Raw genomic sequence first — 23066 nt, 5'->3', positions numbered from 1 at the left:
CAGTGTGTAGACCAGGAAAACGATATCTGTGCAGGTTGGGAACCACCGATGCTGATAGGGTCATGCAATGTCCAACACTACGTAGCTGAGACAAGAAGACTGCGACACTAGTCGCATGCAGCAGCTAACTCCTCTGCGGTGTACTCCTCCGACCAGCCCACTTACCGCTTTCCTTCGGTTCATGGTTGACCCCCACCAAAACCCAAAAATGCATGCATCTCCACAAACTCCAATAAGGCTACCAGGCTGCAATTGAGAAGAAAAATCTGCAGAATTGGGGGAAGAATTTTGATTGCTAATGTCAAGGATCACAGCCTGGGATGTCATGCAGATCTTTTTGTCACAAACAGGTCTCCACTTCCCCCTATTGTCCAGAAAATTACGCGATTGACTGATGATTAATGGAGGAGGCTGCAGCTTGTTTCCACTAATAGGCCGGTTATTGGGGAAACGTAACAGTGAGCGTGTGGTATATACAACTCCCGATTCCAACGCATGGATTATACAGTATATACACTGCTCAAAAAAATAAAAGGAACGCTAAAATATCATTTCCTAGATATCACTGAATGAAATATTCCATTGCAAATCTATATTCATTATATAATGCATTGAGAACAATAAAACCATAAATATGATCAATGTAAATCAATATCCCATGGAGGTCTGGATTTGGAATGATACTCAAAATCAAAGTGTAAAATCAAATTACAGGCTTATCCATGTCAGTGGAAATACCTCAAGACGAGGAAATGATGCTCAGTATTGTGTGTGGCCTCCATGTGCCTTTTATGACCTCCCTACAATGCCCGAGCATGCTCCTGATGAGGCGGCGGGTGATCTCCCAGACCTGGACTAAAACATCAATTAACTCCTGGACAGTCTGTGCTGCAACGTGGCGTTGGTGGATGGGACAAGAAATTATTTCCCAGATGTGCTCAATCGGATTCAGGTCTGGGGAACGGACGGGCCAGTCCATAGCTTCAATGTCTTCATCTTGCAGGAACTGCTGACACACTCCAGCCACATGAGGTCTGGCATTGTCCTGCATTAGGAGGAGCCCACGGCCAACCCCACCAGCATATGGTCTCACAAGGGGTCTGAGGATCTCACCTCGGTACCTAATGGCAGTCAGGCTACCTCTGGCGAGCACATGGAGGGCTGTGCGGCCCTCCAAAGAAATGCCTCCCCACACCATTACTGACCCACTGTCAAACCGGTCATGCTGGAAGATGGTCCAGGCAGCAGAACGTTCTCCACAGTGTCTTCAGACTCTGTCACGTGCTCAGTGTGAACATGTTCTCATCAGTGAAGAGCACAGGGCACCAATGTCAAATCTGCCAATCGCCATGCATGGTGTTGGGCTGTAAACACAACACCCACTTGTGGAGGTCGGGCCCTCATTCCACCCTCTTGGAGTCAGTTTCTGACAGAGCAGACACATGGATGTTAGTGGACTGCTGGAGGTCACTGTGCAGGGCTCTGGCACTGTTCCTCCTTGCACAAAGGAGCAGTCCTGCTGCTGGGTTGTTGCCCTCCTACGGCCCCCTCCATGTCTCCTGGTATCTGCTCCATGCTCTGTACACTGTGCTGACAGACACAGCTACCCTTCTTGCAACAGCTCGCATTGATGTGCCATCCTGGATGAGCTGCACTACCTGAGCAACTTCTGTGGGTTGTACTGTAGACACCGCCTCATGCTACTGTACCTCTAGGGGTGAGAGCAATGACAAAATGAAAAAGTGACCAAAACAGCCACCAAAAAGGATGAGAACAGAGAAATTTTCTGTGGTCATCACCTACAGAACCGCTCCTTTATTTCCGATTATTTCTACCTGTTCCACTTGTACAACAGCAGGAGAAATTGATTCACGGTCAGTGTTGCTTCATAACTGGACAGTTTGATTTCACAGAAGTGTGATCGACTTAGTTACATTGTGTTGTTTAAGTGTTCCCTTTATTTTTTCGAGCAGTGTATATACCCCGGTACAGTCACTGCTGTTACGGATCCTGGTGGTGGAACCTCTGTGCTGTGATACATGGAGGGACGTAACTAAGTGCCTACCCGGACCGACCCTGGCCACAAGGCGGCTTAGTCGACTCCGTGAACCAGGTGCCACTCTGGGACCAACCTTGTGTGAGAGCAGCCGACTGATGGCCGAAGCCGACAGGTAGTTGATGCGGATAGGCTGGCAGGGCTTATAGGCTGGCGGGCACACAAACAACAACCTTGCACAGACACCTCCATTTTGGAGGAGGTGCCTTATATAAGGGCAGTCCTCCGGCCATTGGCCGGGGACTCTTTAGGACGGTGTACAGTGAACAGGGAACTGCGCGTGGTGCGCGCACCCCGGGCAGATGCAGCAGGGGAGCCGGAGGATGCCGGACTGAGACCACGGCGGTGAGGGGATCGGCGTCTCTGCCTCCTGCCGGGACCCTACAGTACCCCCCCCCCCCTTTATGCTCCATCTTTAGGCCCGCAAGAAATTTCTCTAGAAGACGAGGAGCATGAATGTTCTCCCTGTGCTCCCAAGACCTCACCTCAGGACCAAACCCCTTCCAATCCACAAGAAAGAAAGTCTTTCCTCCTACCTTCTTGATGGCCAAAATATTCTCTACCTCAAAGACTTCCTCAGCGGAGACTGGAGCTGGAGTGGTACCTGGATCGTCAGAGAAAGGATTAAGGATAACAGGCTTGAGGAGAGACACATGAAAGGAATTGGAAATCTGTAAGGAGGCCGGGAGTTTCAGCCTGTACGCCACTGGATTCATTTGGTTCATAATCTTGAAAGGACCGATGAACCGCAGGCCCAACTTGTATGATGGTATCTTGAGACGGACATATTTGGACAAAAGCCAGACCTTGTCTCCTGGACTAAATAGAGGCAGAACCAGACGTCTTATCCACATGCTTCTTCATCCGCTCGGAGGACTGAAGAAGCGCAGATCTAGTGTCTTCCCAAATCACCGAAAAGTTACTGACGAGAGACTCCGCGGCAGGATTGTCCACTGAAGAAGAGACGGGAAACGGAATTTGGGGTGTCGACCGTAAGCTACAAAAAAACGGAGACTTAGCAGAGGACTCACTCACATGGTTGTTATAAGAAAACTCGGCCCAAGGAAGAAGTTCTACCCAATCGCTATGGTGAGCGTTGCCAAAGTGCCGAAGAAAACTTGTAAGGATCTGATTAATACGTTCCACCTGACCATTGGACTGAGGATGATAGGCTGAAAAAAAGTCCAAAGTGACATCCAGCAGCTTGCACGTGGCTCTCCAGAAGCGAGAAGTAAACTGAACTCCTCTGTCTGAGACAATGTGGAGGGGTAAGCCGTGGAGACGGAAGATGTGATGGATGAAGTCCTTAGCCAGCACAGGTGCGGACGGTAGACCAGGCAAAGGAATGAAGTGAGCCATCTTGGAGAAGCGGTCAGCGACCACCCATATGACGGTAGAACCGGCAGATACCGGGAGGTCAGTGATGAAATCCATAGCAATGTGTTGCCAAGGAGCAGAAGGCACGGGGAGAGGAAGAAGATGACCAGCTGGGAGGTGCCTAGGTATCTTGTTACGGGCACAGGAGGAACAAGCCGCGACAAAATCCGCAACATCCTTGCGCAGGGTGGGCCACCAATAATGTCGGGCAATGAGCAGAAGCGTCTTCCTCTGGCCGACATGACCAGCCAGTTTGGACGAATGACCCCAGAGTAAGACCCTCTTCCGATCCATAGCCTCTACAAAGGTCTTACCAGGAGGTAGATGAGACAGGTCAAGCGGGCAACAGTCATTATTCTGGAGGGGTCAATGATGTGTAGAGGCTCCTCCTCTTGGTTGGTAGACAGAAAAGAGCGGGATAGAGCGTCAGCTTTAATATTTTTGTCTGCCGGGCGGTAATAGAGAGTGAAGCTGAAACAAGCAAAGAACAAAGACCATCTGGCCTGATGCGGATTTAGTCTTTGGGCGGGCTGCAAGTAAGCAAGGTTTTTATGGTCAGTGTAGATGACCACTGAGTGGAGAGCACCCTCAAGCAAGTAGCGCCACTCCTCCAGCGCTAATTTGATGGCCAGCAGTTCTCGATCTCCTATGGAGTAATTGCGCTTGGATGGAGAAAAGAGTTTGGAGAAGAAGCCGCAGGTCACCATTCATCCGGACGAGGATTTCTGGGTGAGCACTGCTCCGGCCCCAGAGGAAGAGGCATCAACCTCCAGGAAGAACTGTTTATTGCAATCTGGACGATGTAGCACTGGAGCGGAGGAGAAGGCTTGTTTAAGAGAGACAAAGGCACTTTCCGCCTCAGAAGTCCATTCCCTGGGATTTGCTCCTTAACGGGTGAGAGCAGAGATGGGAGCAGTCCGGGAGGAGAAATGAGGAATGAAGAGGCGGTAATAGTTAGCTAATCCCATAAATTGCTGAATAGCCTTCAACCCCTCCGGTCGGGGCCACTTTAAGACGGCAGACACCTTCTCGGGATTCATCCGCAGTCCGGTCTCAGAGATGATATACCCCAAAAATGGTAGGGAGGTCTGCTCAAAGAGGCATTTCTCGTACTTGGCATACAGGCGATTCCTCTGAAGCCTCAGCAGTACCTGACAAACATCCCTCCGGTGAGAGGGCAGATCAGGGGAGAACACCAAGATGTCGTCCAGGTACACCACCACGCAGGAATACAGGAGATCTCGGAAGATGTCATTCACTAACTCCTGGAAGACGGCTGGAGCATTACAGAGATCAAAGGGCATCACGTGGTACTCGTAGTGACCATCCCAAGTGTTGAATGCCGTCTTCCACTCATCTCCCTGGTGAATCCGGACCAGATTGTATGCCCCACGAAGATCGAGCTTAGTGAAGATCTTCGCGCCTTTTAGGCAGTCAAACAGCTCCGAGATGAGAGGCAGGGGGTACTTATTTTAGATGGTGATCTGGTTTAGGCCCCTATAGTGATACATTGACGAAGAGAGCCATCTTTCTTTTTGACGAAGAAGAATCCTGCTACAGCCGGAGAGGTGGATTTCTGTATAAATTCCCTAGCAAGATTCTCTTCTATGTACTCAGAGATAGCACGGTTCTCGGCCAGCGACAAGGGGTAGATTCGCCCTCGAGGAGGTGAGGCACCAGGTATTAGGTTGATGGGGCAATCATACGGCCTATGAGGTGGTAGTGTCTCTGCCTCCTGTTTATCAAAGACGTCCACATATGACCAGTAGGGTGCCGGCAGGCCAGGTAGGTTAGCTGGAGTAGACAGAGGTCGAGCAGGACGAACCGGAACCAGACAGAACTTATGACATTCCTGACCCCAACGGAGCACCTCACCCGAGCTCCAATTCAGGACGGGCTCATGTCTCTGTAACCAAAGCAGGCCAAGCAAAAGGGGATGAGAGAGACCGGACAGTACGTAAAAGGAGATCTTCTCCGAGTGCAGCATTCCCACCTGAAGAGTTACAGGCTCAGTGACAAACAAGATGGTCTCAGAGAAAAGCTTTCCATCCACAGAGGAAACCGCTAAAGGATCAGCCGGACATATGGTAGGAATCTGATATCGCTCCACAACGGCCTGCTGAATGAGGTTCCCAGCGGCTCCGGAATCCAGATCTCGAAGAAGCGGGTCTCACCACAGGTAACCGAAACGGACAGAGTCAAGGGCGTAGAGGAGGAACTTTTGCCTAGGAGGAACTCTCCGAGCAGTCCTAGACACTGGAGTTTCCCGGTCTCACCAGACTGGAGCGGATAAGATGCTCTGTGCTGCCACAGTAGAAGCAACTCCCCTCGGCGCGGCGGACCTCCTGGCGAGACTTGACCATCTTAACTTGGTCTATTTGCATAGACTCTGGAGAAGACACCGGAGGAGATGTTGTTTGCGAGGCTGGTTTTTGAAAGGTTGGTGCAAGTCGCAGGGGTCTTCTCTCACGGGTTGCCTCCTTAGAACCCTCCTGAAAACGGATGTCGATCCGTGTAGCTAATGACACCAGATCGTCCAGAGAGGGAGGTATGTCACGACCAGCTAACTCATACTTGATCCGACCGGAAAGGCCCTCCCAAAAGGTGGACACCAGAGACTCATTGTTCCAGGCAAGTTCAGATGCGAGGGTGCGGAAACGCACAGCATACTGTCCCACAGAGAGACTCCCTTGGCGGAGTAGGAGAAGAGAGGAGGCAGTTGAAGATTTTCGTCCAGGCTCATCGAACACCTTCCAGAAAGCCGCGAGGAATGCCTGGAGGTCAGACACCAGAGGATCCCCTGTCTCCCACAGAGGGTTAACCCACGCCAACGCCTCTCCGGTGAGGTGAGACATGATGAATGCCACCTTGGCCCGGGCGGAGGTGAACTAGTGTGCCAAGAGCTCAGAGTGCAGCGTGCACGGATTTATGAAGCCCCGACATAAAGAATGGTCGCCACCAAAACATGGAGGCACAGAAAGCCGGGGTCCTAAGCCAGATGCCATAGCGCCACTGGGTTGGGGTGCCGCTTGGTTAGAGGCGGACACAGTCGGGGTGGACAGCGCGTCCCGGCGGGAGTTGACTGTCCGCAGATAGGACAGGATAGTATCCTGTTGGGATCTCTGGCGAGAGCCCTCTTGGTACAGGTCTGAGAGTAAAGGAGCCTGGTAGCCAACAGATTCCATGGCCTGTGCAAACTGTTACGGATCCGGGTGGTGGATACAAGGAGGGACCAGCGAGGCGTAACTAAGTGCCTTCACGGACCGACCCTGGCCACACCGTGGCTTAGTCGACTCCATGAACCAAGGAGGGACCAGGAAGGTGAACCAGGTGCCACTCTGGGACCGATCTTGTGTGAGAGCAGGCGACTCCCGCGGGACTGATGGCCGAGGCCGACAGGCACAGCAGATGAGCATGGCTGGTAGACAGGCAGGTGATGTGGGTAGACAAGCTTGCGGGCACGGCCGATAAGCAGGAAGGTGGGCACGGCAGATAGACAGGCAGGCACGGCTGATAGGCAGGTGGGCATGGCAGATAGGCTAGCTGGAACGGCTGATAGTCAGGCTGGCGGGCATGGCTGAAAGACAGGCTGGCGGGCATTGGAACCTGCGGACTGAGGAGCGTGTTAGCACACAAACAACAATCTTGCACAGGCACCTCCATTTTTGAGGAGGTGCCTTATATAAGGGCAGTCCTCCAGCCATTGGCCGTGGACTCTTTAGGACGGCGCACGCGGCCCCTTTACGAGGGAGGAAGCGCACGAGCGAGTGCCCTAAGTACGGTGCCCGGGAAACTGCGCGCGGTGCGCGCACCCCGGGAGGTCACAGCAGGGGAGCCAGAGGACGCCGGACCAGGACCGCGGCGGTGAGGGGATCAGCGTCTCTGCCCGACAGGAGGCAGAGACGCCGACGGTACATCGCTTATCGGCCTTTTGGCTGAGATCAAGTGTAGTAACTTTTCTTATCAGTTTAATACCTGATACGTCCACTATACGTCCACCTATTTTCACACATTCTCCTCTCCCAGCTAATGTCCCACGCGCCTCACGACCGGGAAGGGTGGTGGGTAAAGAGGGTAACTAATTATTGAACAAACAAGCATCAGTCCCCTTGCTTCCCAGTCTGTAGGCTCCCTACAGACTGAAGCTGGCTGCTGCAGCACAGCTAGATAAAAGCCTGGAGCCCATTATGACACGTGCAAAGTCTGTTCCATTCTTGCATTATTCCATTGTCCCATTGTTAGGGGGCAATGGAACAATGGGAGAATGGAATAATGCAAGAATGGAACAGACATTGCACATGTCATAATGGGCTCCTGGCCTTTATCTGGCAGTGCTGCAGCAGCCAGCTTCAGTCTGTAGGGAGCCTACAAACAGGGAAGCAGGGGGGACCACTGCTCGTTTGTTAATTAGTTATCCTCTCTACCCTTCCCTTCCCCTCTTTTGAGGCGCATGGAACATTAAGGAGAAGGAAGAATGTGTGAAAATATGTGGACTTATGCAGATTAAAAATGTGTGGGGTGCATCTGCAACAAGCAGTATAGTTGTGGGTTTTAAGGTGTCTATTGATGAACAACATGTCTTCCTAATGGAAGTCTTTGTCCATATCCCTACAATGGGTGCCTTCTTGGGGCCAAGGTTCAGCCATAGGCCAAAACCAATTCAGGTAATCACTTCTCGGCCTTTTGGCTAAGATCAAGTGTACTATCTTTTCTTATTAGTTGAATACCTGATACTTCCCTTATACGTCTACCTATTGTAGCATCGGCGTCTCTGCCCTCTGCCACGCAGAGACGCCGTCCCTCTCACCACCGCGCTCCCTGCTCGGCGTCCTCCTGCGCTCCTCTTCCTGATTCTGCTGCCGGGCACTGTGCTTAGGGCGCCCACTCCCTTCCTCTTAAAGGGGCCGCACGCGCCGCCCTAAGGAGTCCCTGGCCAATTGCTGGAGGTCCTCCCATATTTAAGGCACCTCCTCCAAAATGGAGGTGCCCGAGCAATGGTTGATGCACAGTGTACTTACCTCTGCTTCAGCCCTCAGATTCCTCTGCTAGCCTGACTTCTAGTCCTGCCCGCCAGCCTGACTATCAGTCCAGTCCGCCAGCCTGACTACTCTCCAGCCCGACAGTCTGTCTTCCATTCAATTCCGCCAGTCTGTCTATGGGCTTCGCCCGCCTGCTTACCTGGGAGCACCTGCCTGTTACCTGTCAGCCTACCTGGAGCCTCCTGCCTGTCACTTGCCGTGGCCACCTGTCTGCCTACCGGAGGCTCCTGCCCGTCATTTGCTGTGACCACCTGACAGCCTACCTAGAGGCTCCCGCCTATCACTTGCTGTGACCACCTGTCTGCCTACCCGGAGGCTCCTGCCCGTCACTTGCCGTGACCACCTGACAGCCTACCTAGAGGCTCCCGCCTGTCACTTGCCGTGACCACCTGTCTGCCTACCCGGAGGCTCCTGCCCGTCACTTGCCGTGACCACCTGACAGCCTACCTAGAGGCTCCCGCCTTTCGCCTGCTGTCTCTGCCAGTTCATCTACCCAGATCTCTCGTCAGCCTGCCTGCTGTGCCCATTTGCAGTATCTGTCAGTCTCAGCCTTCTGACTCCGCCATCAAATTGGCGCTGGAGGAGTGGCGTTACCTGCTTGAAGGGGCTCTATACCCAGTGATCATCTATACTGATCACAAAAATCTTGCATATCTCCAGAATGCCCAAAGACTCAATCCGCATCAGGCCCGGTGGTCTTTGTTCTTCGCTCGCTTCGACTTTATCCTACATTTCCGCCCGGCGGACAAGAATGTTAAAGCTGACGCATTGTCCCGATCCTTCCTGTGCTCCGATCTAGAGGAGGAGCCTACGCACATCATCGACCCCTCCAAAGTAATGAGTATGTCCCCCTTAGATCTGACTCGTCTCCCACCCGGTAAGACGTTTGTTGCAGTTCCAGATCGGGAGAAGATTCTTCACTGGGGTCATTCATCTAAATTAGCCGGCCATGCCGGTCAGAAGAAGACTTTCCTGCTCATTACCCGGCATTACTGGTGGCCCACCCTGCGCAAGGATGTAGTAGACTTCGTCTCGGCCTGTTCGTCTTGTGCCCGCAACAAAGTTCCCAGACATCTTCCAGCCAGTTACCTCCTGCCTCTTCCCGTACCGGCTGCCCCTTGGCAACACATTGCTTTGGAGTTTATTACAGATCTCCCTGTTTCTGCCGGCTGTACAGTCATTTGGGTGGTCGCCGACCGCTTTTCTAAAATGGCCCACTTCATCCCTCTGCCTGGTCTCCCGTCTGCATCAGAGCTGGCTAAGGACTTCTTCCTTCACATTTTCCGTCTCCATGGGCTACCCCTCCACATTGTGTCGGATCGAGGGGTTCAGTTCACCTCACGCTTCTGGAGAGCTACCTATAAGCTGCTGGATGTCACCCTGGATTTCTCCTCCGCTTACCATCCACAATCCAATGGCCAAGTGGAGCGTATCAACCAGATCCTTACCAGCTACCTCCGGCACTTTGTTAATGCTCACCATACCGATTGGGTGGACCTCCTACCATGGGCCGAATTCTCCTACAACAACCATGAGAGCGAATCGACTTCCAAGTCTCCGTTCTTTGTAGTCTATGGTCAACATCCCCGGATTCCTTTTCCCGTCTCCGCTTCTGTGGACAACCCTGCCGCGGAGTCTCTGTTCAGTGAATTTTCCATTTTTTGGGAATTTGGGAGAATAATAGGTCCGTACTTCTTCAGTCCTCCGAGCGGATGAAGAGATATACTGACAAGAGACGTCTGAATCCGCCTCAATTCTGTCCGGGAGACAAGGTTTGGCCCTCCTCCAAACATGTTCGGCTCAAAATACCCTCCTACAAGTTGGGTCCTCGGTTCATCGGTCCATTTGAAGTCCTCAAACAAATCAACCCAGTGGCCTACAAGTTAAAACTCCTGGCCACCTTACGGATTCCCAACTCCTTCCACGTATCTCTCCTCAAACCAGTTGTGTTTAATTCTTTTTCCAACAATCCAGGTACTCCCCCTGCTCCGGTTTCCGCTGAGGACGTTTTTGAGGTAGAGAACATTCTGGCCACCAAGAGGGTAAGAGGATAAACCCTTTTACTGGTGGATTGGAAGGGGTTTGGCCCAGAGGAGAGAACTTGGGAACCCAGGGAGAACATTCATTCCCCGCTTCTTCTTGAAAAATTTCTTTCTGGCCTAGAAAAGAGGGGGCGTAAGGGTGGGGGGTACTGTAGCATCGGCGTCTCTGCCCTCTGCCAGGCAGAGAAGCCGTCCCCCTCACCGCCGCGCTCCCTGCCCAGCGTCCTCCTGTGCTCCTCTTCCTGCTTCTGCTGCCGGCGCGTGTTGCTTCCCGGGCACTGTGCTTAGGGCGCGCGCGCGCTCCCTTCCTCTTAAAGGTGCCGCGCGCGCCGCCCTAAGGAGTCCCCGGCCAATTGCCGGAGGTCCTCCCATATTTAAGGCACCTCCTCCAAAATGGAGGTGCCCGAGCAATAGTTGATGCACAGTGTACTTACCTCTGCTTCAACGCTCAGATTCCGCTGCTTGCCTGACTTCTAGTCCTGCCCGCCAGCCTGACTATCAGTCCAGTCCGCCAGCCTGACTACTCTCCAGCCCGACAGTCGGTCCTCCGTTCAATTCCGCCAGTCTGTCTATGGGCTTTGCCCGCCTGCTTACCTGGGAGCACCTGCCTGTTACCTGTCAGCCTACCTGGAGGCTCCCGCCTGTCACTTGCCGTGACCACCTGTCTGCCTACCGGAGGCTTCTGCCTGTCATTTGCCGTGACCACCTGACAGCCTACCTAGAGGCTCCCGCCTTTCGCCTGCTGTCTCTGCCAGTTCATCTACCTGGATCTCTCGTCAGCCTGCCTGCTGTGCCCATCTGCAGTATCGGTCAGTCTCAGCCATCTGACCCGTGGGAGTCACCTGCTCTCTTACAAGGTCATTCCCAGAGTAGCACCTGGTCCCTCTGCTCGGTCCCTCCCTGGTCACGGAGTCGTTAGCCGCCGTACGACCTAGGTCGGTCCGAGTGGATACTTAGCTATGCCCCTCTGGGTCCCTCCTTGCACCGCAGCACAGAGGTTCCACCACCCGGATCCGTAACACCTATTATCACACATTCTCCTCTCCCCCCTAATGTCTCATGCGTCTCAAGACCGGGAAGGGTGGGGGTTAGAGAGGGTGACTAATTATTGAACAAACAAGCAGCGGTCCCCCCTGCTTCCCAGTATGTAGGCTCCCTACAGACTGAAGCTGGCTGCTGCAGCACAGCTAGATAAAAGCCAGAAGCCCATTATGACACGTGCAATGTTTGTTCCATTCTTTCATTCTTGCATTTTTCCATTGTCCCATTGTTAGAGGGCAATGGAACACTGGGACAATGGAATAATGCAAGAATGAAAGAATGGCACAGACATTGTACATGTCATAATGGGCTCCTGGCTTTTATCTGGCAGTGCTGCAGCAGCCAGCTTTAGTCTGTAGGGAGCCTTAAGACTGGGAAGCAGGGGGGACTGCTGCTCGTTTGCTCATTAATTAGTTATCCTCTCCCTCCCCCCCCCGGTCTTGAAGTGCGCGGGAAATGGAGGGGAGGGAATGTGTGAAAATAGGTGGACTAATGAAGATTAAAAACACGTGGGGTGCATCTGCAACAAGCAGTATAGTTGTGGGTTTTAAGGTGTCTATTGATGAACAAGATGTCTTCCTAAGGGGAGTCTTTGTCCCTATCCCTACATTGGGTGCCTTCTTGGGGCCAGGGTGCAGCCATAGGCCAAAACCAATTCAGGTAATCGCTTCTCGGGCTTTTGGCTAAAATCAAATGTATTATCTTTTCTTATCAGTTTAATACCTGATACGTCCCCTATTCGTCCCCCTATTTTCACACATTCTCCTCTCCCCCTAATGTCCCACGCACCTCAAGACCGGGAAGAGTGGGGGGTATAGAGGGTAACTAATTATTGAACAAATGAGCAGCGGTCCCCCCTGATTCCCAGTCTGTAGGCTCCCTACAGACTGAAGCTGGCTGCTGCAGCACAGATAGATAAAAGCCAGGAGCCCATTATGACACGTGCAACGTCTGTTCCATTCTTGCAGTATTCCATTGTCCCATTGTTAGGGGGCAATGCAACAATGAGACAATGGAATAATGCAAGAATGGAACAGACATTGCATGTGTCATAATGGGCTCCTGGCTTTTATCTGGCAGTGCTGCAGCAGCCAACTTCAGTCTGTAGGGAGCCTACAGACTAGGAAGCAGGGGGGACGGCTGCTCGTTTGTTCATTAATTAGTTATCCTCCCTAACCCCCTCCCCCCGACTACAGGCGCGTGGGAGATTGGGGGGGGAATGTGTGAAAATAAGTGGACTTATGCAGATTAAAAACATGTGGGGGTGCATCTGCAACAAGCAGTATAGTTGTGGGTTTTAAGGTGTCTATTGATGAATAACAAGTCTTCCTAAGAGGAGTCTTTGTCCCTATCCCTACAATGGGTGCCTTCTTGGGGCCAGGGTGCAGCCATAGGCCAAAACCAATTCAGGTAAACATTCTCGGCATTTTGGCTAAGATTAAGTGTAGTATCTTTTCTTAACAGTTTAATACCTGATACGTCCCCTATACGTCCACCAATTTTCACACATTCTCCTCTCCCCCCTAATGTCCCACTCACCTCAAGACATGGAAGGGTGGGGGGTAGAGATGGTAACTAATTAATGAAAAAATGAGCAGCGGTCCCCCCTGCTTCCCAGTCTGTAGGCTCCCTACAGACTGAAGGTGGCTGCTGCAGCACAGCTAGATAAAAGCCAGGAGCCCATTATGACACGTGCAATGTCTGTTCCATTCTTGCATTATTCCATTGTCCCATTGTTAGGGGTCAATGGGACAATGGAATAATGCAAGAATGGAAGAATGGAACAGACATTGCACGTGTCATAATGGGCTCCTGGCTTTTATCTAGCTGTGCTGCGGCAGCCAGCTTCAGTCTTTAGGGAGCCTACAGACTGGGAAGCATGGGGGACCGCTGCTCATTTGTTCATTAATTAGTTATCCTCTCAACCCCCCTCCCGGTCTTGAGGCGCGTGGGACATTGGGGAGGGGGATGTGTGAAAATAGATGGACTTATGCAGATTAAAAATGTGTTTTATGCATCTGCAACAAGCAGTATAGTTGTGGGTTTTAAGGTTTCTATTGATGAACAACATGTCTTCCTAAGGGGAGTCTTTGTCCCTATCCCTACAATGGGTTCATTCAGGGGTGGATTAAGAGTAGCAAGGACCCTAGGCAGTTTAGAAGGCCGCCCCCCCCCCCCCCTCCACACAGACCTGATGTATTACATGTCACATGATCCCCTGTGATAGATCATGCGATAGTTTACGTGAAATTAATTTGACACAATTTTAATATATTAATTCTAATAATTTTTTTAGCCTGTGTGCCCACTATGCATTTTTTAAGTTTTTCCGCAGCGGCAATTTCGCTTCAGAAACGCTTAAAAAATGCTTGGTAGAAGGTCTGCCATGTTCCCCAATGATAATCCGCATGTGCTGTGCACATGCTGCGGAAATTTCCGCTGCGGATTATCATTGCGGAAAAATCTGCAGCATTACCAATTATTTTGCGGAAGTGCGGCGTTTTCGCCGCCATTTACTTGCATTGGAACGCATGGATTACGCATCACTGCATCTGTACATGCGGATTCCATGCGTTTCAATGTGCGGATGGTACCAGGGTGTGGAGGACAGGAGACTCTCCTCCGGACCCGGGTACCATTGAACCTGTAAGAAAAAGAATAAAATAAAAAATAAATATTATACTTACCTTCTGATGGCTCCCGGTGTCTTTATCCGATGCGTCCTGGCTTGCCGGCAGCTCGTGGTACACTAAAGGACCTGTGGTGACGTAATTTAGTCATGTGACGTGTCACGCGACCGCTGACGTCAGGAGGCCATCAGAAGGTAAGTATATATATATTTTTTTACCATTCTTTTACAGTCACACTATATAAATCCATGTCGTTTGCATGGATTTATATAGTGTGACCAAGTTGTCCAGCACTTTCCAAGTGATGCTAAAATCGCTTGTCAACCCGTATGCGGAAATGCATGTGAAGAACGCTTGACATCCGCAAGTCCCTGGCAGGAAAAACGCATGTACAATCCGCATGTACAATCCGCATGTACAATCCGCATGCGTTTTTTCTGCCAGGGAGATGCAGAAATTCTCAAAAAAAATCCGGAGCATTACTGCATCGTAAGCACATAGGCTTACACTAATTGTATGGCTTAATATTGAGCACACGTAGCCATCTATACACAGCAGAAGGCCACACGTAGCCATCTATACACAGCAAGAGGCCGCACGTAGCCATCTATAAACAGCAGGAGGCCGCAAGGCGCCATCTATACACAGCAGGAGGCCGCACGTAGCCATCTATACACAGCAGGAGGTCGCACACAGTCTTCTATACACAGCGGGAGGCCGCACGGTGCCATCAATACACAGCAGGAGGCCACACGTAGTCTTCTATACACAGCGGGAGGCCGCACGTAGCCATCTATACACAGCAGGAGGCCACACGGTGCCATCAATACACAGCAGCAGGCCACACGTAGTCTTCTATACACAGCGGGAGGCCGCACGTAGCCATCTATACACAGCAGGAGGCTGCACGGTGCCATCAATACACAGCAGGAGGCCGCAAGTAGCCATCTATACACAGCAGGAGGCCGCACGGTGCCATCAATACACAGCAGCAGGCCACACGTAGTCTTCTATACACAGGGGGAGGCCGCACGTAGCCATCTATACACAGCAGGAGGCCGCATGTAGCCATCTATACACAGCAGGAGGCCGCACGTAGCCACCTATACACAGCAGGAGGGCGCACGTAGCCATCTATACACAGCAGGAGGCCACACTTAGCCACCTGTACACAGCAGGAAGCTGCACGTAGCCATCTATACACAGCCGGAGGCCACACGTAGCCATCTATACACAGCAGGAGGCCGCACGTAGCCATCTATATACAGCGGGAGGCCGCACGTAGCCATCTATACACCGCAGAAGGCCGCACTTAGCCATCTATACACAGCAGGAGACTGCACGTAGCCATCTATACACAGTGGGAGGCCACACAAAGCCATCTATACACAGCAGGAGGCCACACGGCGCCATCTATACACAGCAGGAGGCCGCATGAAGCCATCTATATACAGTGGGAGGCTGCACGTAGCCATCTATAAACAGCGGGAGGCCGCACGTAGCCATCTATATACAGCGGGAGGCCGTAAGTAGCCATATATACACAGCGGGAGACTACACGGCGCCATCTATACACAGCGGGAGGCTGCACGGCGCCATCTATATACAGCGGGAGGCCACACGTAGCCATCTATATACAGCGGGAGGCCGCACATAGCCATCTGTACACAGCAGGAGGCCCCACGAAGGCATCTATATACAGCGGGAGGCTGCACGTAGCCATCTATACACAGCGGGAGGCCGCACGTAGCCATCTATACACAGCGGGAGGCCGCACGTAGCCATCTATACACAGCGGGAGGCCGCACGTAGCCATCTATACACAGCGGGAGGCCGCACGTAGCCATCTATACATAGCAGGAGGCCGCACGTAGCCATCTATACACAGCAGGAGGCCACACGTAGCCATCTATACACAGCGGGAGGCTGGACGGTGCCATCTATACACAGGGGGAGGCCGCACGTAGCCATCTATACACAGCGGGAGGCCGCACGTAGCCATCTATACACAGCAGAAGGCCGCACGTAGCCCTCTATACACTGCAGGAGGCCGCACGTAGCCTTCTATACACAGCGGGAGGCCGCACGTAGCCTTCTATACACAGCGGGAGGCCGCACGTAGCCATATATACACAGCGGGAGGCCGCACGTAGCCATATATACACAGCGGGAGGCTGCACGGCGCCATCTATACACAGCGGGAGGCCGAATGTAGCCATCTATATACAGCGGGAGGCCGCACGTAGCCATCTATACACAGCGGGAGACCGCACGGCGCCATCTATACACAGCGGGAGGTCGCACATAGCCATCTACACACAGCGGGAGGCCACACGCAGTCACGCACACACACAAATATATACAGATATATACATACACGCATAAACACATTTGAAACACAAAAATACATATAAACAGACATCACACAATGATATCTGCCTGCACACACACACCTACTCACTCAATCACTCAAATCACACACACTCACTCACACACACACACACTCACCCGGTTCGGCTCCAGTCCTCCAGCTCCTCTCCGGTGGTAAGTAGCAGTGCAGGGCACGCACTGCGTGACGTCACACTAGCAGAAACGGCCGCGCACTGCGTGACGTCACACTAGCAGACACAGCCGCGCACAGGGCCGTGTCTCCTAGCAGAAGAAATAGCGGCAGTGCGCCACTGCTGGAGGAGCGGTCCGGGGCCCCCTCACCTCTGACTGCCGGTATGTGCCACGGCGCCGCACATATTATAATGAGGGCAATCTGGCCATGAACCCCCCGGAGCTCCGAGCCCCGGGCGGTAGCCCAGATTGCCCTCATTATAATCCGCCTATGGGTTCCTTCTTGGGGCCAGGGTGCAGCCATAGACAAAAAACAATTCAGGTAATCGCTTCTCGGCCTTTTGGCTAAGATCAACTGTAGTATCTTTTCTTATCAGTTTAATAGCTAATATGTCCCTTTTACCTCCACCTATTTTCACACATTTTCCTCTCCTCTCCCTCCTAATGTGCCACACGCCTCAAGACCGGGAAGGGTGGGGGGGTAGAGAGGGTAACTATTTATTGAACAATTGAGCAGCGGTCCCTCCTGCTTCCCAGTCTGTAGGCTCCCTTCAGACTGAAGCTGGCTGCTGCAGCACAGCTAGGTAAAAGCCAGGAGCCCATTATGACACGTGCAATGTCTGTTCCATTCTTCCAGTTTTGCATTATTCCATTGTCTCATTGTTAGGGGGCAATGTAACAATGGGACATTGGAATAATGCAAGAATGGAAGCATAGAAAAACATTGCATGTGTCATAATGGGCTCCTGGCTTTTATCCGGCAGTGCTGCAGCAGCCATCTTCAGTCTGTAAGGAGCCTACAAACAGGGAACCAGGGGGGACCGCTGCTCATTTGTTCAATAATTAGTTATCCTCTCTACCCCCTCCCCCTGTCTTGAGGCATGTGGTACATTGGGGGGGGGGGGGTGGAGAATGTGTGAAAATAGGTGGACTTATGCAGATTAAAAATGTGTGGGGTGCATCTGCAATAAGCAGTATAGTTGTGGGTTTTAAAGGAAAAGCTGATGAAACTTTCCCAGACTTGCTTTATTTGGACATGGTTTTCTCTTCTATGGGAGAGCGTGAGAATTTAATACTCAACAGGACTCGATGGACAGCACAGCAAGCAAAGCCATCAGTTTATTACGTGGTTATCAAACAAATCAACATCACAGATTTGATTTGTAATGGTAATAGGAAAGAAATGGCATAAACTCAAGGGTTAAAAATCCACTTAATCAGCATTCACGAATTCATTCTAATAAATAGGTAATAAATATCTTGTCTAATAAAAAGGTAATCGCTTCTTGGCCTTTCGGCTAAGACCATGGGTCTTGTCTGGGGTCCTTGAGTGTTTTTTCTTGGCCTTTCGGCATCGCCATCTTGATGGCTTAAACCGGTTGCTGCTTTAGGGGGAGAACGAGGAGGAACGAGAGAGGGATCATAATGGGCGTGAAGATACACTATGCTGGTTCGCAATGCATTCCGCATTGAAGTTGATGCTGCTGTCAGAGAGCGTTTCAATCTGTCTTATATGGTGCATGAGGTGATCTTCAATATCCTGGAAGTGACAAGAGAAAACATTGTCTGCCTGCAGGAATCTCGGAAGGAAGGACGGTATGTCTTGGTGCTGCAATCTATGGCGGCTTGCCGGAAGCTGTACAAGAAGTTGAAGGAAGCCCAACTTAGAAGTCTAACAGGTGTCATAAAAGTAATTATGTAAATGGTAAGCATATAAAGAGAACCTCAGACACATCGGAGATATGTAGAATATACTATCATTTGATTAGATACAAAATATTTTTATATAAAAAACATCAGATAGTAAGTATTGGGAGAGGAGCAGCTAAAACAATAAAGGGATACAGAGTTCAAAATCCCAACAAGTGACAATAGGGACTGCGCTAACAATCCCAGGTCACTGCAAATACTCCATAGACTATAATATAAACATATCTAATACAGCTGATACAGTAGAAATCCAGCGAATGCATGTGATGATAAAAATCAATAAATATCAATAGATAAATATCACATAGCAGCTATAAGTAGAGAAGATTAATAAATGTCACATGATAATTAAGCTCAATCCGACAGATGTCAACTAAATGCCGGGGAATGTTTGAGCTAATACAGTACATGTGAAATGATAACCAGCAGACCATATGGTCATCTAGTGGTGATAACACGGCATGCTAAGCAATGGAGTAAATGTCAGCTAGATATAAATACCTTGAGTCATGGTGGGGAACCTGGGACTTGTCAGAGCAGTTAACTGAACGCCTCAACGCGCGTTTCGCCTCGGTTTCGTCAGGAGGCGTGGTTATAGTAAGAGGTGGGTCCTATTTATATGAATCAGATGTACAAGTCACCAATCGGCGCTCAGGGGCGCCGCAGTGCACGAGCAAAAGCGCGTCCTTGTGTAACAGATGAAAGGTTGCAGGCAAGAAATGCCCCATTTTCTAAATGGCATCATTGCAGACGGGGGGTGGCCAGTCCTCCGCCATCAACGAGGATGGGTCAGAATAGAGTGATGGGTAAGTATAAAGTAATAGTAGATCGCGTCCCTTACTGGTGTCTAATATAGGTGGTAATAATATGTGAATAGCTGCTCGCCATATCTAATTTGTACTAGTTACCATCCAAGGGAATACCTATGGGGGGGGAGGGGAAAAGAGGAGGAAGAAAGAGGAAGAGTGGGGGGAAAAAGGAAAGAGGAGAAAAGAGGGAAAGTATAGCGCAATCCTGTATAAATATAAGTCTATATAGAGCAATTATACTCTATCCCCAAATAGTATTCATATATAAACCGCATTATTAGCAGTAAGCCGATTAGAAGAGCAAAAAGGGATAATCATCATATATAATACAATAAATACGCCAATGACAACTACAGAGAAGATCACGATATAACAAGTACAATAATATAAGGATAAGTGCAGATCATCGAATACGGATCTTGATAGAGGAAATCATGCCGGTATTATCCCTTCAAATGATGCACGACACGTTTTCTAAGACTTGATAAGACGTCAAATCTCCATATAGAAATGAGTAGTCAGAACAATAAGACAGCAGCCAAGAAATGACAGAGTGCTAAAGATATCAAAGAGCACATCATTAGTAACAGTATCAGTTCAGCAGTGCAAAAAGAAAAAAAAATGAAAATAAAAACACTCCTATAGGATCCCATCATTAAAACAGCGCTGATATTCAAAAGGTTAGAAAAAAGACTTGAAGCTAAGACTCATTCAGCCCAGAGGGCACAACCGTATCCAACACAGTGATCCAGCGCCTCTCCTTTTTGTAGGAGTTTTTGTTTGGTGTTACCTCCCCTTATACCCATATACACTCTATCGATGCCACAAACTGAAAGACCCTTAGGGCTACAGCTGTGGACATGGAAGAAGTGTCTAGGGATAGTTTTAAGTTGTTGGGGATAGCGGCATTTTTTGATGTCCCTAATATGCTCTTGAATGCGGACTTTTAAAAGTCTTGTGGTCATGCCTATGTAGACAAGACCACAGGGACATCTGATGTGATAAATGACCGCTTCTGTGTCACAGGTGATATGATGCAAAATTTTAACATTTTTGTCTTTGCCAGAATTTGAAAACTCACCTGTTTTAGTGATATATTTGCATATTGAGCATCTACCACAGGGGAAACAGCCCCATGGTGGGCGCCTACTGCCAAAAAGAAATTGATTTTTCTGGAGATTATGTCTCCTAAAGTCTTGGCTCTACGCCACGTTACCAATGGTTGTTTGGTGAGTTGATATCGTAGGTCATGGTCCGTGAGCAGAATAGGCCAATGTTTAGAAAAACTCTTTCTGATTTTTAATCCAATTGGCATTAAATGTTGTAATAAATCTTGGTTTTGTGTCAGTGGTTCTCGGTTTTGTTTTTAGGGTCAGATAATAGATGTTGTCTATTTTGGCTCTCAAAAAGCCATATTTAATGTCCTGATTTGGATAACCCCTGTCTTGAAACCTGCGGGATAGGTCATATGCTTGTTTATGAAACGTATCGTCATTAGAACAAATACGTCATGCTCGTAAGAATTGGCCTACAGGGATAGAGGTTTTAAGTTTAGGTGGGTGTGAGGATGAATAGTGTAACAGAGCATTAGTAGAAGTTTCTTTCCAAAAGATAACTGTCTCGATCCTATTGTCTCTAGATTTGGTAATCAATAAGTCTAGAAAGTCAACTGATGTCTGACTGTACTTCCATGTAAGGTGAATGTTTAGGGCGTTGTTGTTCAGACTATTAAGGAATGCATCCAGTCGCGACATGGAGCCCTGCCAGATAAATAATACGTCGTCAATATATCTCGACCAGGACATAACGGCTTCATGTCCTGGTGTGCCAAGGACCGTATCCCTCGTCCAAAGCCCCAGGAAAAGGTTGGCATATGAGAGCACACAAGACGCCCCCATTGCGGTACCCTGGAGCTGTAGGAAGGGGCGGTCCTTAAACACAAAATAATTATGTCTAAGGATAAAGTCCAAAAGAGAAAGAATAAACGATACTATTACTTTATACTTATCCATCACTCTATTCTGACCCGTCCTCATTGATGGCGGAGGACTGGCCACCCCCCGTCCGCAATGATGCCATTTAGAAAATGGGGCATTTCTTGCCTGCAGCCTTTCATCTCTTACACAAGGACACGATTTCGCTCATGTAATGCGGCGCCCCGGTGGCATCGCGGTCCGTGTGTCGTTGCTCGGGTGATGGGGGGATGACGTAGTTCCACCGGGCCACATCATCATGGGGGGGGCGGCATCGCGACTGACTGAGCACCAATTGGTGACTTGCACACCTGATTCATATAAATAGGACCCACCTCTTACTATAACCACGCCTCCTGACGAAGCAGGGGCGAAACGCGCGTTGAGGCGTTTGGTTAACTGCTCTGACAAGTCCCAGGTTTCCCACCATGACTCAAGGTATTTATATCTAGCTGACATTTACTCCATTGCTTAGCATGCCGTGTTATCACCACTAGATGACCATATGGTCTGCTGGTTATCATTTCACATGTACTGTATTAGCGCAAACATCCCCCTGCATTTAGCTGACATCTGTCGGATTGAGCTTAATTATCATGAGACATTTATTAATCTTCTCTACTTATAGCTGCTATGTGATATTTATCTATTGATATTTATTGATTTTTATCATCACATACATCCGGATTCGCTGGATTTCTACTGTATCAGCTGTATTAGATATGTTTATATTATAGTCTATGGAGTATTTGCAGTGACCTGGGATTGTTAGCGCAGTCCCTATTGTCACTTGTTGGGATTTTGAACTCTGTATCCCTTTATTGTTTTAGCTGCTCCTCTCCCAATACTTACTATCTGATGTTTTTTATATAAAAATATTTTGTATCTAATAAAATGATAGTATATTCTACATATCTCCGATGTGTCTGAGGTTCTCTTTATATGCTTACCATTTACATAATTACTTTTATGACACCTGTTAGACCTCTAAGTTAGGCTTTTTTCGTTATTTGGAGATCGCATCTCACCAATTGGTGATTTGCTTTTTAGGCTAAGAAGTTAAAGGAGCAGGAGAAGAATCCAACCTTGGATGGTTTGACCTTTACTGTGTAGTACTCCAAAGGTGATGTTCCCCTGGTCATATTTATGTATAATCCCTGTGTGCATGAACATGACATTACGGCTTTTCTTAGGAGGCATTGTGACTTTATGAGCAACAGTCACAAAATCATGAACGAGGAGAACTTATGGACTGGCAAATACAGATATTTTCTCAGATTTGGGGAAAGTTCTTCGGAGCCTGGAGGTGTTCATTACCCTCCCCAAAGTTTCTCCAATCGGGAGAGATAGGGGTATTCTCTTTTTTCCTGAGTCCCCAGTTTTTTGCACGAAATGTAAGAAGTACGGCCACTTACAAGAGGTTTGTACTGCTGTACCTGTTTCCTCCAAGTGCAACCAAAGTGGGCATGTTGCTAAGGACTGTATCAATCCGATTGTTTGCAATGCTTGTGGTATGGAGGGGCATGCCTTTAAGGATTGTACTCGTCGTGCGAACGAGGGCAAGGCAAGGGCATACTCTGAGGTGGTCACGAACTCTCCGAGGCCTAGGAGTGTGGCACCTGAGGCCGCAGTCTCTTCCAGGGTGAAGGTAGTGGAACAGCGTGTGGAGACTGCTCCAGTGGGGGCGTCTGCTGACCTACTGATGGAGCCCGGGAGAGTGGAAGAGGTTCTAGCGGCTGAGATGGACGTTTCTTCCTATCAGGGGGGTTTCATCAACTCCTTTTGTGAAGAACGTGAGGTAGCCTTGGAAACTCCAGGAGACCCGGC

The 23066-nt window shown here is 49.8% G+C and overlaps 5 pseudogenes; all 5 read left to right on the top strand.

Annotated features, from left to right (window-relative positions):
• Window positions 1-7348: 7348 nt before the first annotated feature.
• Window positions 7349-7464, top strand: LOC141152778 (U2 spliceosomal RNA; annotated as a pseudogene).
• A 636-nt stretch (window positions 7465-8100) lies between these two features.
• On the top strand, window positions 8101-8237 carry LOC141152786 (U2 spliceosomal RNA; annotated as a pseudogene).
• A 3981-nt stretch (window positions 8238-12218) lies between these two features.
• LOC141152798 (U2 spliceosomal RNA) lies at window positions 12219-12397 on the top strand (annotated as a pseudogene).
• A 570-nt stretch (window positions 12398-12967) lies between these two features.
• On the top strand, window positions 12968-13068 carry LOC141152795 (U2 spliceosomal RNA; annotated as a pseudogene).
• A 4004-nt stretch (window positions 13069-17072) lies between these two features.
• Window positions 17073-17279, top strand: LOC141152768 (U2 spliceosomal RNA; annotated as a pseudogene).
• Window positions 17280-23066: the final 5787 nt, after the last annotated feature.

This window comes from Phyllobates terribilis, unplaced genomic scaffold (genome assembly GCF_046119375.1).
Source record: "Phyllobates terribilis strain yellow unplaced genomic scaffold, ASM4611937v1 Scaffold_6__1_contigs__length_29720123, whole genome shotgun sequence".
Taxonomy (NCBI): Eukaryota; Metazoa; Chordata; class Amphibia; order Anura; family Dendrobatidae; genus Phyllobates; species Phyllobates terribilis.
The sequence above is the reverse complement of the archived record's forward strand: the minus strand, read 5'-3'. Positions and strand labels throughout refer to the sequence as shown.